Source organism: Aethalodelphis obliquidens, unplaced genomic scaffold (genome assembly GCF_003676395.1).
Source record: "Aethalodelphis obliquidens isolate GAN/ISIS:26980383/991018 unplaced genomic scaffold, ASM367639v1 scaffold37, whole genome shotgun sequence".
Lineage (NCBI taxonomy): Eukaryota > Metazoa > Chordata > Mammalia > Artiodactyla > Delphinidae > Aethalodelphis > Aethalodelphis obliquidens.
The window spans coordinates 11,755,735-11,771,331 of NW_020837981.1; the positions used below are offsets into that span (position 1 = coordinate 11,755,735).

General features: G+C 38.4%; 1 protein-coding gene across 4 annotated transcripts in view; it reads left to right on the forward strand.

The window, feature by feature from the left end:
• Positions 1-812: 812 nt before the first annotated feature.
• P4HA1 (prolyl 4-hydroxylase subunit alpha 1) overlaps positions 813-15,597 on the forward strand; it is a 92,925-nt gene continuing 78,140 nt past the window's right edge. For 2 of the 4 annotated variants that reach the window (XM_027129924.1, XM_027129923.1), the window contains exon 1: positions 813-1,024. The gene's annotated coding sequence lies outside the window, so the exon portion shown is untranslated. Of the gene's footprint in view, positions 1,025-1,218; positions 1,638-15,597 lie in introns of those variants that run through there. The other 2 variants (XM_027129927.1, XM_027129925.1) reach the window with 2 other exon arrangements.

The following is a 15,597-nucleotide window of genomic DNA, read 5'->3' on the forward strand; positions in this document are numbered from 1 at the left end:
TACATTGTCTGCTCCCTGATAGTAAGGTTTTCTTCTTTCAGGATTATAATGACTAAGGCAAATATTAGACTAAACACAACACTGGGTTCCTTATATGCTACAACACCATCTAATGCTTACCAAGCCCTTTCTGTGTGCTAGGCATGGGCTAAGCGCTTTACATACATTATCTCATTTAATTCTCACAACAATGAGGTAGGTACTGTGAGGCACCTACCGTCATTTTCATTTTGCAGATGAGGAAACTGACATACGGAGAGGTTAATGCCCAAAGTTTTACGGGACTGAGCCGTAAATTGAACCCAGAAAATCTCTGGAGTGCGCAGTCTATTATCTACTGTTAAAATATAAAAATGGGCGATAGAGCAAGATTCACATAAAAAGAGTGTAGGTGAGAGAGGGAGGTTAGTAAAGCAAAAAGCCTCAGGGCCAAGACAGCTGAGATATCAATACAGGATGTAGTGTTATTTTCCACCCGATCCTTCTTTTCTGCTTTATTTCCTACGCTTCCATGTTCCTCTTCTCAAATTTAAGCTATTTCCTTGCTGGTGGTTTCGTCGTTCAGGCCTGACTGGGGCTGATCCCGAAATTCAGGCGCTAAACAACCTGTTGAAAGAAGCGGGGCAAATCCGAGGTAACCACGGTGACGGCGGCTTGGCGAGAACCCCGCGCAGGCGCGTTACATCCCAGGCGCGACCGCCGGCCCCTCCTCTGGGCCTCAGACTCCACCAGCTGCTGGGGAGTCCTGGGCGTGGGGCGTGGGCCGCGGGTAGGGGCGGAGAGGGCCCGGGCTGGGCGCCTGCGCAGACGCCGGGACGCTGGTGTGATCGAGCTCACGTAGCGAGGGTTGCAGACGCCTCCTCCTCAGCGCAGCCGTCGCAGCCTGGAGGTTATAAAAGGGCTAACTGGCTCCCTCTGCTGCCCAGTCGCGCCGCCAGCGGGCTGAGGGAAAGGATTAGGTAGCCGGCCGAGCGCAGGCGACCGGGGACTGAAGAACGCGCAGCCCTCCCGTGCCACTTCCCAGGTGAGACGCTCCTCCGACCTTGGGGACTGAGGCTTAAATCCTTGGGCAGCCGTGGTCCTTCTCGGGTGGCTCTGGTGGTCTGGTCCCTGCCCCCTCTCGTGGTATGGCTCGGGGGCAGGGGGAGGCTCCCCCAGTTTACTACTACTGGCTCAGTACCGTCTCCCCTGGAGACTCGGCCCCTCGCCCTGCGCCCCGCGTCTCCTGGGTGCCCCAGAGGCCCTTCTGCCCTCCTCCGTGCTCCTCTTCCCACCGCCTCCCAGGTTGGCGCCCCCGACTGTTGGGGCTGCGGCAGCATCAGTCTCCGCCCCGGGGACCAGCACTTTCTTGAATATTCCTTCCTGAGGAGGAATCACCCTGTTGAGTTTTCCGAGCTCCTCTCCTACCTGGTCCTGCCTAAAAAGCTAAGGAGTACGCGAGGGTTTTCGGCCTCCACAGCAGCAGATGGTTAGCGTGTGGCAATGGAGAGCGGTTTTTAAAGCTTATAGCTGACGGGGAAGCGTTCGGGCATTTTTATCCTGCCGAAGAGTCGTGGGGTCTGGGAAGAGGACCTACCCGCGGAAGTTCAGGCTTTACTCATCTGTTGCGCGCAGCGGTGCTGCCGGAGCAGCTGGAGGTAGCCCCGGGCGGCGAGTTTCGGGCGGCTGGGTTGAGGAAGTCGGCTGTCAGATCCTCCAGTCAACTGGGAAGCTAGTCTTCTTCCTTCCTTCTTCTGCCACATAAATTTTTTAAAGGCACATGAGCTTCTCCCCTCCCCCTCTCTTTCTCTCCGCCAAGTTTGCTGCTTTTAAAAGTCCACATCAGTAAATGGAATTCTTTGGCTGTGTGAGAACTTTGAATTACGTGGATGGACCCCAGCTGTATGTTTTAAGGGGGAGGAAGAATGGTTCCATAAGTATGGGACCATTTCTCCTAAATAATCGATTGTATTAAATACAGTCAGTTTTTAGACACTAACAATTTAGGCGTTCTGGGTAGAGTGGTGAAGACTTGGAATTTTGCACTGTTTGCTTTAAGAAAGGGATGAAGAAGAAACTAGATCTCCTTTTAGGAATTGATCGAAAAGGCCAAAGCGGTTTGCCAATTTCGACTTAACTGTTTCTGGTTTCTCTGAGAGCTATGGACTTTCCCTTGGAATGCACTCTGAAGGGATGAAATAGCCACTACTGAGTGGGGGAAGGGAAAAGACGTGGCAGCAGTGTTCTTTCATCAACTTTTGCCTTTTTTTTTTTTATAGGTTCGGGGAAGAAACGTATTTCCCTTTTTAGATTTAGATGTAGCTTATGAATGAGGCTAGTCTTTTCCTAATCTGATGAAATATTCAGTCCTCATAGCAGGAACACTGGAATTTAATTTATAAAACATTTAGAAGGGATTTTTCTGATCAAGTGTCTATGGAAAAAATGGATACGTTAAGGAGGAAATATTTAAGAAGCTGAAAGTGAACAACCGTGAATAAGGTTTTTTGCCTTGATTTAAAATTTAGACATTCAGCGATTTTTCTTTAACTTTGACTTTTAGCCTGTGAATATGATTTCTAAATCTTAACGATGAACTTCAAATTTTACCTTTTCTTTCTGTGGGAAGCATAGGTTTCATCATTTACCTTTGAAAGTCATGTCAGTTTTGGTTTTGGTACATTATGCTTTAAGTCCTGCCAATATTTTAGATGGCCGATGGCAAATGACTCTTTTATTTTTTAATCTATTTTATTTTATTTATTTTTGGCTGCCTTGGGTCTTCGTTGCTGTGCGCGGGCTTTTCTCTAGTTGCGGCGAGCGGGGGCTGCTCTTCGTTGCGGTGCGTGGGCTTCTCATTGCGGTGGCTTCACTTGCTGTGGAGCACGGGCTCTAGGCGCGCGGGTTTCATTAGTTGTGGCTCACGGGCTTTGTTGCTCCGCGGCATGTGGGATCTTTCCAGACCAGGGCTCAAACCCGTTTCTTCTGCAGTGGCAGGCAGATTCTTAACCACTGCGCCACCAGGGAAGCCCACAAATGATTCTTATAGATTTAACATAGTTACTAGGAAAAGTTACTAGGAAAAGGACTACTCTGTGTCTTTAGGTGAATAATGCTTTGATATCTTAAAATGAGTTTTATTTTGAAGTACTGAAAATCAAGGATTTTGGTAAACGGATAATTTTATTGGCCATTTTGTATTTTGGTAACTAAAGTAGTAACAAAAGAAGATGAAAAAATGTGTACAACTTTAATTTATTGCAGAAAAATTTAGACAGTGTAAAAGACTATTGAAAAAAGAAAGCTTTGTATTACCAGGGTAGTCCAGGTTGTTGCAGGGGAATCTTGGCTTTTTGGTAAGGAGATGTTAACCTTTTCTAATAGTGCTGAGTGGGTTGTATACTGACAAGCAGTATCTTTCATAGGGCAAATATGTTCAAGCTCCTGCTTTTATTCCAGGGATGCAGCCATAAAGCTTGTGAGCCTTCACTTCTGTGGAAGGAATGCCTTATTTTACTTAGCAGTTATTAACTGGGAGGGATGTAATTACATCTCTTAGATTTGAAAAGTGTCCCTATGAGATACATAGTAGTAGTTCTCAACCTATTTTGAGGACATGAAATCCATTGAGAATCTGATAGAAGGTGTGGACCCTGGGTCTGAAAATACAAGTATACACATCTGTGTGGAATTTTAATTACCATTTTTCAGATACTCTCTCCCTCCACAAGTGCATCTATAAACTGCAAAACCCTAACCCTACAAGAACCAAAAAGTAAAAGGTGTGGAGTAAGGACATCTAGGTATCTTGAGGCAGGGTTTCTTGAATATTTTTGAAAATTGAGCTGGGCTTGTAAGTCTGACTGGACTTGACTATATAGATGACCTTAATAAACTTGCTAAAAGGGTTTTAACAAAAGTAAGTTGGTTGGAGAATTGTTGAATTGCTAAATTGCCTAGGCAATGGTACATCATACTGGCCTCACCCCAACCCCTTATATGTTGTAACATACCTTTGGCTGTACTCTGAAAGTGGAAAATACTTTAAGGTAAAGAAAAAGTAAATTGAACAGGCCCTTGGCATTACACTTTATTGCTCTTCTGACAGTGAGATCTTGAATCTTATAATTACATAATGGGTGTGTGTGTGTGTGTGTATAAAATGAATGTGTAAGAGACAAGCCAAATAAAGTGTGTATGTGTATTTGTGAAAGCTTCATTAGTTAAAGTTTCATTTGTGTTTCTACTCAGTGAAATTTATTTGTATAAATTAAAGGTATCCTCTCATTAATTTTCTTCTAGCCAAATATTGTGCCTCAATAAAAACTAATGACGCTCAAAGGACTTCATTAAGGTTACTCCAGCAGTTTTGAACTTGATATAATGAAAAACATTCCTTTTCCTGATGTTGCTTTGGATGGTCAGTATGACTATTAGTATATTTGGTTGTGTATTGGCAAAAAATACAGTATAGAGATTCATGCTTCTTACATAGTTGTCATCAGTGAATGAGCACTATCTTGGACTTCTTCCACTTCCTGCTTAGTGTTTTATATAAATATGTCCATGTTTTGGTTTACATATTTTTCACTTAAATAGTGATATTATAATATATCAAAGTAATATACTCAGCCTTTCTTGTTGGGCATTTGAGCTATTTCTTCATTATAAGTAGTGTGAAGAAAAGGCTGTAATTTAGTGCTTTATTTTATCTACCTGTTTAGCTACAGTAAACTTTGGGATTGGGCTCTGAGAAGGTTTTTTAATCAACCTGATAAAAACTAAAGCACTTTACAATTTATAAAATGTTGTTTCATAATATTATATAATTTAATCTTTAAAATAATTCTGTGAGGTGATTTTATATCATCCCCATTTTACAAATAAAGAAACGGAGATTCCAAGTCAAGTAATTTGCCCAAGAATTAGTAGTCAAAATTAGTAGTCAACAGTGAACATTGAGATGAAGCATCAAATGGAAGAATCTTCTGTTATGTCTATAGCAGTGAAGAAATGGATTCTATAAGTGTGTTGTAAAAATTTTGGGAGAAGATGCTTTTGTAAAGTTTCTGGGGAGTAAGTAATAGAAATGGAAACTTGTGAAGTATTAATCACTAATTTTCAGATGTCTATTTTAAGCTATTTTCTGTTTTTCTGAGTCTATATTTTTTAAGGTTTTTCACCTCAGTACCTCTCACTGTTGCCCTTATAATTTCTCAAGCTTTTCAACCATGAACTGTTTTCTGAAAAATTTTAAGAATTTGTGTTACAAAGGGAAATTTGTGTACAAAGTATGTTTAGTTTTAGAGAATGAGAGAAAAAGGTGTTTTCCTTGATTCAATGTGGTGATCATTAAGTATTAGCATCTGTTACTATGTTCTGAACATTGCGCTGGAAGAATCATGATAACATGTTTGAATTAACATACAGAATAGAGGACAGCTACATAGATTTATATGCTTAATTGTTTTATTTGAGAGTGTTTAGTAAATATTGATTAACTGGTTTTATGTAGGCTCAAGACTTCTCTTACACTCTAATCTTATATTAACTGGATTTTCAGGTCTGATTCTTTCAAACAATGATCAATAAATAATTATTTTAGTGCTTCTTAAACCTAGTTGTTGAATTTAGGTCCTCAAAGCATTACTTGCTGTATACATATGGCCTTTGTTCTTGCCCTCTTGTTCCAACAACCTCCCCCCTTTTTTTAAACACAGACAAGATTTTATTCATATTCAAAAGTTGCTTGAAGACGTTCTCAAATTTGCATACTCTCAAATTTACCAGTCTTTAAACCTCAAAGGTATTTTGAGAATAGATCTCAATTTACTGTTTGAATAAAAACATCTTAAATAATTTGTGAACAGTATATTTGTGAACAGTATCATAGCTACCAAGTGATAATGTTTTATAGGTAAATAAAGACACTAACATATGACATAATAAGGGTGATTACTAATAAAGTAATTGGTATACTGTAACAACTTTATCGAGGTATAATTGATATACAGTAAACTGCACACATTTACAGTGTGCACTTGGTAAGTTTTGACAAAAGTATATACCCATGAGATTGTCAACACTGTCAAGATAAGGAACATTTTCAACACCTTCAAGAGTTTCCTCATGACTCTTTGTAATCCCTCCCTCCTGCTCCTTCCTGCCCTTTCCTCATCCCCAGGTAACCATTGATCTTTTTATGACACTTAAGATTTGTTTGTATTTTTGAGAGTTTTCTGTAAGTGGACTCATATAGTATGTACTTTTTGCAGGGGGGAGGAGGGTGTCCGGCTTCTTAAACTCAGCATAATTATTTTGGAATTCATCCACGTTGTTATGTGTTTGTTCCTTTTTATTGTTGAGTAGTAGTATATTGTATGGATATACCACAAAACTTTTTTTTTTCCCATGTACTAATTGATGGACATTTGGGTTGTTTCCAGCTTTTAATTATCATAAACAAAGTTGTGATGAGCATTCGCAATTCACATACAAGTCTTCGGAGGAATATATACTTTCTTTTCTCTTGCATAAATATCTAGTAATGGAATAGTAACATATGTTATAGGGAAATATTTCTTCCCAGATTGTGGCTTGTCTTCATTGTTTTAACAGTGTGTTTCAAAGAGCACGAACTGTCTCTAATCATGGACAGAATGTCTATGCAGAAAATCGGAAAGATTGTTCAGAAAGCTCCAGCCCTAATAAGTGAATTCTGCAAGGTGGAAGGACAGAAGGTCAATATATAACAATCAGTTGTATTTCTCTATAGTAACAATGAACAATTAGAAATTAAAATTTAAAAGTACTATCTCAATAGCACCAAAACCTATGAAATATTTAGTATTAGCTTTACAAGACATGTGCAAGATTTGTATAATGAAAATTATAAGACACTGGTGGAAGAAACCAAAGAAGACCTAAATAACTGGAGAGATATTCCATATTCATGGATTGGAATACAATATTGTTAAGACAACCATTCGTCCAAGCTGGTCTATAGATTCAATGCAATTCCAGTCCAAATCCCAGCAGGGTTTATTACAGAAAGTAACAAGCTGATTCTAAAATTGATATGGAAAAACAAAGGAACTAGAAAAAGGTAAAATAATGTTGAAAAAGAACAAAAAAGTTGGGAAACTCCTGATTTCAACTTAATTACTGCAGTACTCAAGGGTAAAGATAGAGAAAAGATAGATCAATGGAACAAAACAGAGAATTCAGAGACACAAAATGGTCAGTTCGTTTTTGACAAGGGTATTAAAGCAATTCAATAGAGAAAGGATAATCTGGAATAGTTAGACGTTCATATGCAAAAACTGTCTTGCCCAGAAATTTATATAAATCTTGGGACAGATGACACAAAGGCACCAGTGGATATGAAATATGAAATAAAGTTTACTCACACAGTCAACTGAAAAAGGATTCCTCACAGAGAGGTCTTAGGTTTAGTCCAGAATGAAGCAAAAGTGAAGAAGGGCGGTTGGGTTTAATTTTTATTGTGGCCAGAAGGAGTGTGATAGTTCCCATGTGTGGGATTTACATGGTTTTAGCTTCCCACTGACGCCCAAGGAGGCAATGGCTGGGCTTTCTTACTGACTTATCCAGATGTGGGGCAAAAGGGAGAGGGAAGTGTGGGGCTTTAAGGCAATGAGCACTCAAATGTCAAAATAGAATATTTTTCTTTATTATAGCCTCAGTGCAAAAATTCCTCACCATCTGTGCAAAAACTAGTTCAAAGTCGTTCGTAGACCTCGAGATCTGACCTAAAGCTAGAAAATAACTTGAAGAAAATATAAGACAAAATCTTTTTGACCTTGGATCAGGCAAAGATTTTTTTTTTAATCACCAAAAAATTAGATACCAAAAGCATGATCCATAAATGAATAAATTGATAAATTCAACTTCATCAAAATTAAGAACTCCTGCTGTTTGAAACCGTGTTATGAGAGTAAAAAGACAAGTCACAGACTGGGAGTTAATATTCCCCTATCACATATCTGACAAAAGACTTGTATCCAGAATATATAAAGAACTCACAAAATTCAGTAGTAAGTGAACAACCTAATAAAAATTTGACAGAAGATTTAAGTAGAAACTTTACCAAAAAGACCTATGGACAGCAAATAAATATACCAAAAGATATTAAACATCATTAGTAATTGCAGAATTGCAAATTAAAACCACACTGAGATACCAGTATACACTTAAGTGAGAAAATTAATTAAGACATTAAGAAGAATGAAGGAAAAAAGGAAAAATAACAACAATACCAAATGCTGATAAGAATGTGGAGCAGTTGGAGCTTTCATCCATTGCTGATGGCAGTGCAAATGGTATAGTGACTTTAACATTTGGCAGTTCTTTATAAAGGTAAACATATGCTTACCATACAACCCAGCATCCCTACTCCTGGATTTACCTAGTGAAATGAGAATTTGTTGATTTCTTTTTTTAAAACAGCTTTATTGAGGTACAATTCACATACCACACAATTTACCTCTTAAAGTGCTTTTAATACATGCACAGAGTTGGTGTAAACATCATAACAATCAATTTTAGTACTTTTTTTTTTTATCACTCCAAAAAGAAACGTCAGAACCATTAGCAATCACTCTCCTCCCCCTCCCCCAGCCCTAGGCAACCACTAATGTACTTTTTATGTCTGTAGATTTTTTCACTTAATGTAATGTTTTCTAGGTTCATTTGCGTTATAGCATGTATCAGTACTTCATTTCTTTTTATGACCAAATAACATTCCATTGTATGAATATATCATATTTTATTCATCATTTGATGCACATTTGGGTTGCTTCCACCTTTTTGGCTATTATTAATGCTGCTGCTATGAACATTCATATACAAATATTTCTGTGGATATGTGCTTTCATTTGTTTTGGGTATAGACTTAGGAGTGGAATTGTTGGGTCATATGGTAACTCTATATTTTCAGGAACTGAAAAGCTGTTTTCCGAAGTAGGTACACCATTTTACATTCCCATCAGCAGTGTATGAGTGTTCCAGTTCCTTCACATCCTTGTCAACACTTATTTTCTTTTTTACTATACCTATACTAGGGGCTGTGAAGTGATATCTCATTGTGATATTTAATTTGCATTTCCATAATGACTAATGATGTTGAGTGTTTTTTCATGTATTTATTGGCCATTTGTATCTTCTTTGGAGAAATGTCTCTTCAAATCCTTTTCCCATTTAAAAAATGGAGTATTTTAAATTATTTTTACTGTTGGGTTCTAAGAGTTCTGTATATATTCTGGGTATTAAACTTTTGTTAGAGATATGATTTATAATTTTTTTCCCATTCTGTGGCTTGTATTTTCACTTTCCTGAAGAACAAAAGTTTTAAATTTTGATGAAGTCCAATTTAATTTTTTCCTTGGCTTCTTGTGCTTTAGGTGTTATATCTAAGAAATTGTTGTCTAGGTGTTATGTCTAATTGCCTAATCAGGGTTATGAAGATTTACACCTCTTTTTTTCCTAAGAGGTTTATAGTTTTAAATTTCAAAATAATCTTTGCTATATTTTGAGTTAATTTTAGGGTCAATTTAAAGTTTTCTTAAGTTTATTCCCAGGTAATTAACATATTTGTTGCTGTTGCAAATGAGATAATTTTTCTGTTGCTTCCTGTGATTGGTTCTTGTTTGTATGAGCAGGTCCTTTTCTAAAGGGAATGCTCTTTCTTTCTAAATGATAATTTTTCAAGTAGTATAGCTTGCTTTAAAAATTCAGTCTTTAATGAAGTTTCATTGAAAGCTATGCTTTTGGAATAGTTTGCTTCACCACATATTCCTTACTTAAGCTTAAAAAATCTAAAATGTATATTGTACAAGATTTTATTTTCCACTTGTATCCTAAGGGTGGTGAAGACACTACAGTTGCCTTTTCAGGACTTCCTCTGAAAATCAAAAATAGATGCAATTTGTTTTGGAGCAAAAGGGATTGATGGTGGTATTATGCCAACTAGTAGAGGTGTGGTTGATCGTTTGGATTTTGCTATCTCTGTCTATGATTTGAATTTGTCTCTTCACTTCACTGCTACTTTGACTTCGTTTTTTAGCTCACTTATTTATTTGTAGAAATACAAATTTTCTATTAAAAATGTTTATTAAAATGCAGAAGTTCAGCGAAGAGAATTGACTGTGATCCCAACTCTCAGATAGTTGTTAACATTTTTTGAGTTCTTTTAATTGCTATATAAAGTTTTAAACTTTTTACATATATATCCAAGTATATTCTTTAAACTTAGAAATTAGGCTTTAAACTTTCCCATATTTATGTTTAGCACTCTCCAAATTAGAAAACAAACCTAGTTTTAAGAGTTTAAGTCTCTATCCGTGGTGGCACAGTGGTTAAGAATCCGCCTGCCAATGTAGGGGACACGGGTTCGAGCCCTGGTCTGGGAAGATCCCACATGCTGTGGAGCAGCTAAGCCCATGTGCCATAACTACTGAGCCTGCACTCTAGAGCCTGCAAGCCACAACTACTGAGCCCACGTGCCACAACTACAGAAGCCCGTGCACCTAGAGCACGTGCTCTGCAACAAGAGAAGCCACCGCAATGAGAAGCCCACGCACTGCAACGAAGAGTAGCCCCCGTGTGCGGTGACTAGAGAAAGCCCGCGCGCAGCGACGAAGACCCAGTGCAGCCAAAAATAATAAATACATTGGAAAAAAAAAAAACAGTTTAAGTCTCTAAAGAATAGCTGCTTTTTATATTACTGCTGTTTTTTAATATTCTAACCAATATTTATTGATATCCATGTTATGAAATACATAGTTTCATTAATATAACCAGTTTATACAACCAAGAGAAAATACTGTAGATTATTCAAATGAGAAATGTATAGACTATGTTAATATTTGGAAATACCAGCATTTATAAGTAACAAGGAAAACATGTATAATTTAATGTTTACTTCTTTTCCTTCTTCCCTTCCACTGCCTCTGTCCACTTTCTTCTCCCACTCAAATTCCTAAATTATAAAGACTGTGCATTTGTTTGCTAGTAGATTGGGCTGCTTGGTCCTTCTCACTGCCTTAGCCCAGGGTTGAGGTTGCCTGGGCTTCCCACAACTCTCCAAGTCTTTTCTTTTTCCACGTCCCTTGAGACACCCTTGGCAACATATCCAGCTATTCTTGAGCTCTTGCCCCACATTCAAAAGTAACATGTCTTAAGTGTCTTCGATGTGTCAGGCATCATCCAAGGTACTTTCATCTGAAGTACTGCTTTTTTTTTTTTGGCCACGCTGCGCAGCATGCGGGATCTTAGTTCCCTGACCAGGGATCAAACCTGTGCCCCCTGCAGTGGAAGCACAGAGTCTTAACCACTGGATCACCAGGAAGTCCCTGCTGATTTTGTATTACTGGCTGGTGGTCAAGTTTGGCCTCATATTTGATACCTTACCTTTTTGCTTATTCTGCTTCCAGTTAAAGGGGCCACAAATAAAAGTGGACATTATTGATGAATTTTACTAAATTGCGGGACTCTTAGTATCACTTATGGTAAATTTTTTTTCTACCCTGGGAACAAGAATCCTGAACTTTTATCCTGTATTGGGAAATGTATGCATTACTAACTAAAGTGTTTGGAATAGTTGAGAGGTATACTATACAGTTTAAAATACACAGTTTAAAAGTCAGTGAAGAAGGGCACCATTTTAATTATAAATAAGATTCATTTCTTTCTCAAATCTTCCCCTCAGCCTACATTTATTTTTAAAATGTTTCTCGTTTAGGGAAACTTGACTTTCCTAGTTGAAACAGAAACTTTAAACATTGAGTTTAACTTCAATTGTGAATCCAACTTAAATCTTTTTTTTAAAATTGATTAAAATCATATTTATTCTTAAACTTTGTATCTCAGATATAGAAGTAGCATGTATTGGACCTCCAAAGTTAAGAAAAACATTTAAAAGATAATTGAAAAATATCACTTTCTGGTGCTAGGGAATAGAGAGGGGTAAATATATGAGAATTATTTACCTTGTTATTTAGTTTGCCTCTAAAAATATTAACAACAGGGTTTATGAGAGAAACTATATTAATTAGGACTCTGGCTTAAACAGAAATCCAACTCATATTAGCCCATAATGGAATATATTTAAGTATTGTGGGGATAGGGAGTTGTCTTAACAACAGAGGTCAGGAGTGTGATTAAACTTCAAGAATAACTGGAGAATGTTTTTTTCTGTCTCTTGTCTGTCTTCTCTGCGTTATTTGCTTCATTTTAAAACCTTTCCAGATAAGCTTCATTCATTGGTCCCTAACTTCTCCTGAGCTTTATTTATAAAATAGTTGAGGCATTCAAAGAGTGCCTGCCACTTCTTTCTCAGTTTCATTTTTAAATTTTCCAGCAAAGAACTTTGAATGGCTACTCAGTCAGGGAGAAGTATCATGCTATATAACATGACTGGTAAAACTATGGGGATGAATTAAAGATAGACTGGGGGAGTAAAAAAAGGTAGAAGGGGGCAGTTTCCAGAAGAAAGAGTAGGGGTGGTTGAAGTGCCATATAGGGAAAAACGGGTATGTGTTTTTGAATACATCTTATCTTCAGATTACTTCTGACAGGGAAGACTTTGAGCTTTGGAAGAATCTCCAAAAGAAAACCTGTGTAGCACTTTCTGTTAAGGGCAATATCTTGATTTAGAGGTTCTTTTCAACTAAATCCTGAACTGTTTTTCCATTGGAATGATGCCAAAGACTGGGTTCACTGCTCAGTTACAGAAAGTTGTGGCAAAGAGGCTAGTATGATTTCTGAGGTATTTTTTGTTGTTGTTTTTAATAACAACTCTTTTTTTAAAAATTTATTTATTTTTCGCTGTGTTGGGTCTTCATTGCTGCACACTGGCTTTCTCTAGTTGTGGCGAGCGGGGGCTACTCTTCATTGCAATGCACAGCTTCTTACTGTGGTGGCTTCTCTTTTTGTGGAGCATGGGCTCTAGGCACACGGGCTTCAGTAGTTGCAGCACACAGGCTCAGTAGTTGTGGCTCGCGGGCTCTAGAGCACAGGGTCAGTAGTTGTGGTGCACGGGCTTAGTAGCTCCGTGACATGTAGGATCTTCCTGGACCAGGGATCGAACCCGTGTCCCCTGCATTGGCAGGCGGATTCCCAACCACTGCGCCACCAGGGAAGCCCTGATTTCTGAGTTTTTGATCAAAAGGTTGCTCATACCATTAAAGCACTCGTCCATCGTATTTTAAGTGTGTACTAGAGATGCATCTCACTCTCTTTGGGAGCAGAAGTATGACTAGAATTCATAGAGTTAAAACAAATGGCAATTTACAGAGGGATAATAGGGAAGAACAGAAACATAACTAGTTCTATTAGTAATCACTCTTAGTTGTCTTGGAAAATCCATCCTGCTTATATGGTAGAGACATGCTGTCTTAATGTATATACTACATTGCAGTGGCCTGAATTAGAAGCCTGAATGTGTGTTGGTCTTTTGTGTTGACCAAAAACTGTCAGAAAGATTAGAGTCTAACACAGACGTCAGGAAAACCAACAGTTGAATATGGAATTTGTATGAGGAAAAATAAACTTAAAGCTGGAGCCCTCTAAAAGAAAGTTTGGAACAGTTGTGGAAGGTGTGGAAAGACTGACTGTTAGAAGGAGCCCTGTGGAAAATTTTTTGTGTCAGAGAAAGTTTAGATTAGAATAACAAGCATTTTTTAGTCCACCTTATTAATTTTTGAGTGATTTGTCTGGGAAAGACAAACTTTTTTTTTGCGATATGCGGGCCTCTCACTGTTGTGGCCTCTCCTGTTGCGGAGCACAGGCTCTGGACGCGCAGGCTCACTGGCCATGGCTCACGGGCCTAGCCGCTCTGCTGCATGTAGGGTCTTCCCGGACTGGGGCATGAACCCGTGTCCCCTGCATTGGCAGGTGGACTCTCAACTACTGCGCCACCAGGGAAGCCCAAGACAAACTTTTAAATGTTGCAACTTTTTTCTTGGAAGGAAAATGTTAGACCAAAATTTGGCTAATAGAATTATTTGCCAGATGCCCTGTTCTAGTAATCCACTGAATAACTTGAACATACAATTCAGTGAATCCTGATAACTCGAAGTCGTAAACATTTAGAATGTAGCAGAACTGTTTTAAAATCTGTTCCCAGGTTTGATTGATCTGTGAGTATGTGGGACTGGACTTTCCTGGAAGAGAAGGACTGTAGGAAAGTTTTAGATAAATAGTACACTTTGCAATTTATTTTTGTCCAGGTCTACCTGAGAATATGTTTCCCAGGTTGTTGTTGTTGTTTCCTTACAGTTTTAAAAATATTACATTCATGTATATCAAACATTACATGTAATATACATGCGTTATAAAAATTAGATAAAAAACACTCATGAACCTACCATCTAACCAAGAACCAAAATATTATCAGTAATTTATCCATACTGTTTTAGCACTAAATTTTTTATCAGTATAAATTTGTCTTTGTATCTTTGACTCTTCTTTGGCTTTGTTTTCTTTCCCCTTTCCTCCCCTCCCTCCCTTCCTTTCATCAGGTCCTCTCAGGGATCTGAGATTTACCTTTCTTTTAAAGGAGATTGCATCCTCTTTAACCCATTTAAATTCTATTTCAAGCTTGTTTGAGGGTTTAGAAAGAAAGTATCTTACTTTTTTTTAAATTAATTTTTATTGGAATATAGTTGCTTTACAGTGTTGTGTTAGCTTCTACTGCACAGTATATCTCACTATTTTTAATAAAACCCTAATGTCTTTTGGGATGCTTTACTCTTAGTTGCATATAATGATTTGCTTTGCAAGCTGGTAACTGAATGAAGGTGGTAATAAATGGAAGTGAGACATCATAAGTAGAGAAACCATTATGTTTTAAAAACCTGTGATTGATAAAGATATGCTTGCCTATTAACATGTCACTTAAGGTTTCTGAAAAGAATGTGGATTAGACATAGTATTAAAACAGATCAGGGCTTCCCTGGTGGCGCAGTGGTTGAGAGTCCGCCTGCCGATGCAGGGGACATGGGTTCGTGCCCTGGTCCGGGAAGATCCCACATGCCGCGAAGCGGCTGCGCCCGTGAGCCATGGCCACTGGGCCTGTGCGTCCAGAGCCTGTGCTCCGCAACGGGAGAGGCCACAACAGTGAGAGGCCCGCGAACTGCAAAAAAAAAAGCAGATTAGAGGAAGCTTTCCCTAGATTAATTAGAAACTCAATGACATGTTCCAAAAAATAATTTGAAGTAAAATATATTTTAAAGGCAGAGAGCGCCTTTTGTGTGGTTTCAAGGGATGGTTGTATCCTGTGGTTCTCAAAGTGTGGTTCCCAGAGCAGTAGCAGCAGCAGCGTCACCTGAGAACTTGCATAAATGATCTAGGTACCTCAACCTTTAGGTGATCTGATACAGCTAAAGTTTAGAACCACTGCTATGTAGGCTACGTTCATTTTTATTAACCAGCTTACGTTGCCATGGTAATTTGGAGTAATGCTGTGAGGGTCTGAACTTTCTATTGTAAGTGACAGAAATCCAACATGAACTAGTTTCAGAAAAAGGGAATTTACAGGCTCCCTTAGCTGAGTTGGAGGATTATTGGGATAGCTCACAGATTCAAAGCAGTAATTGTAAG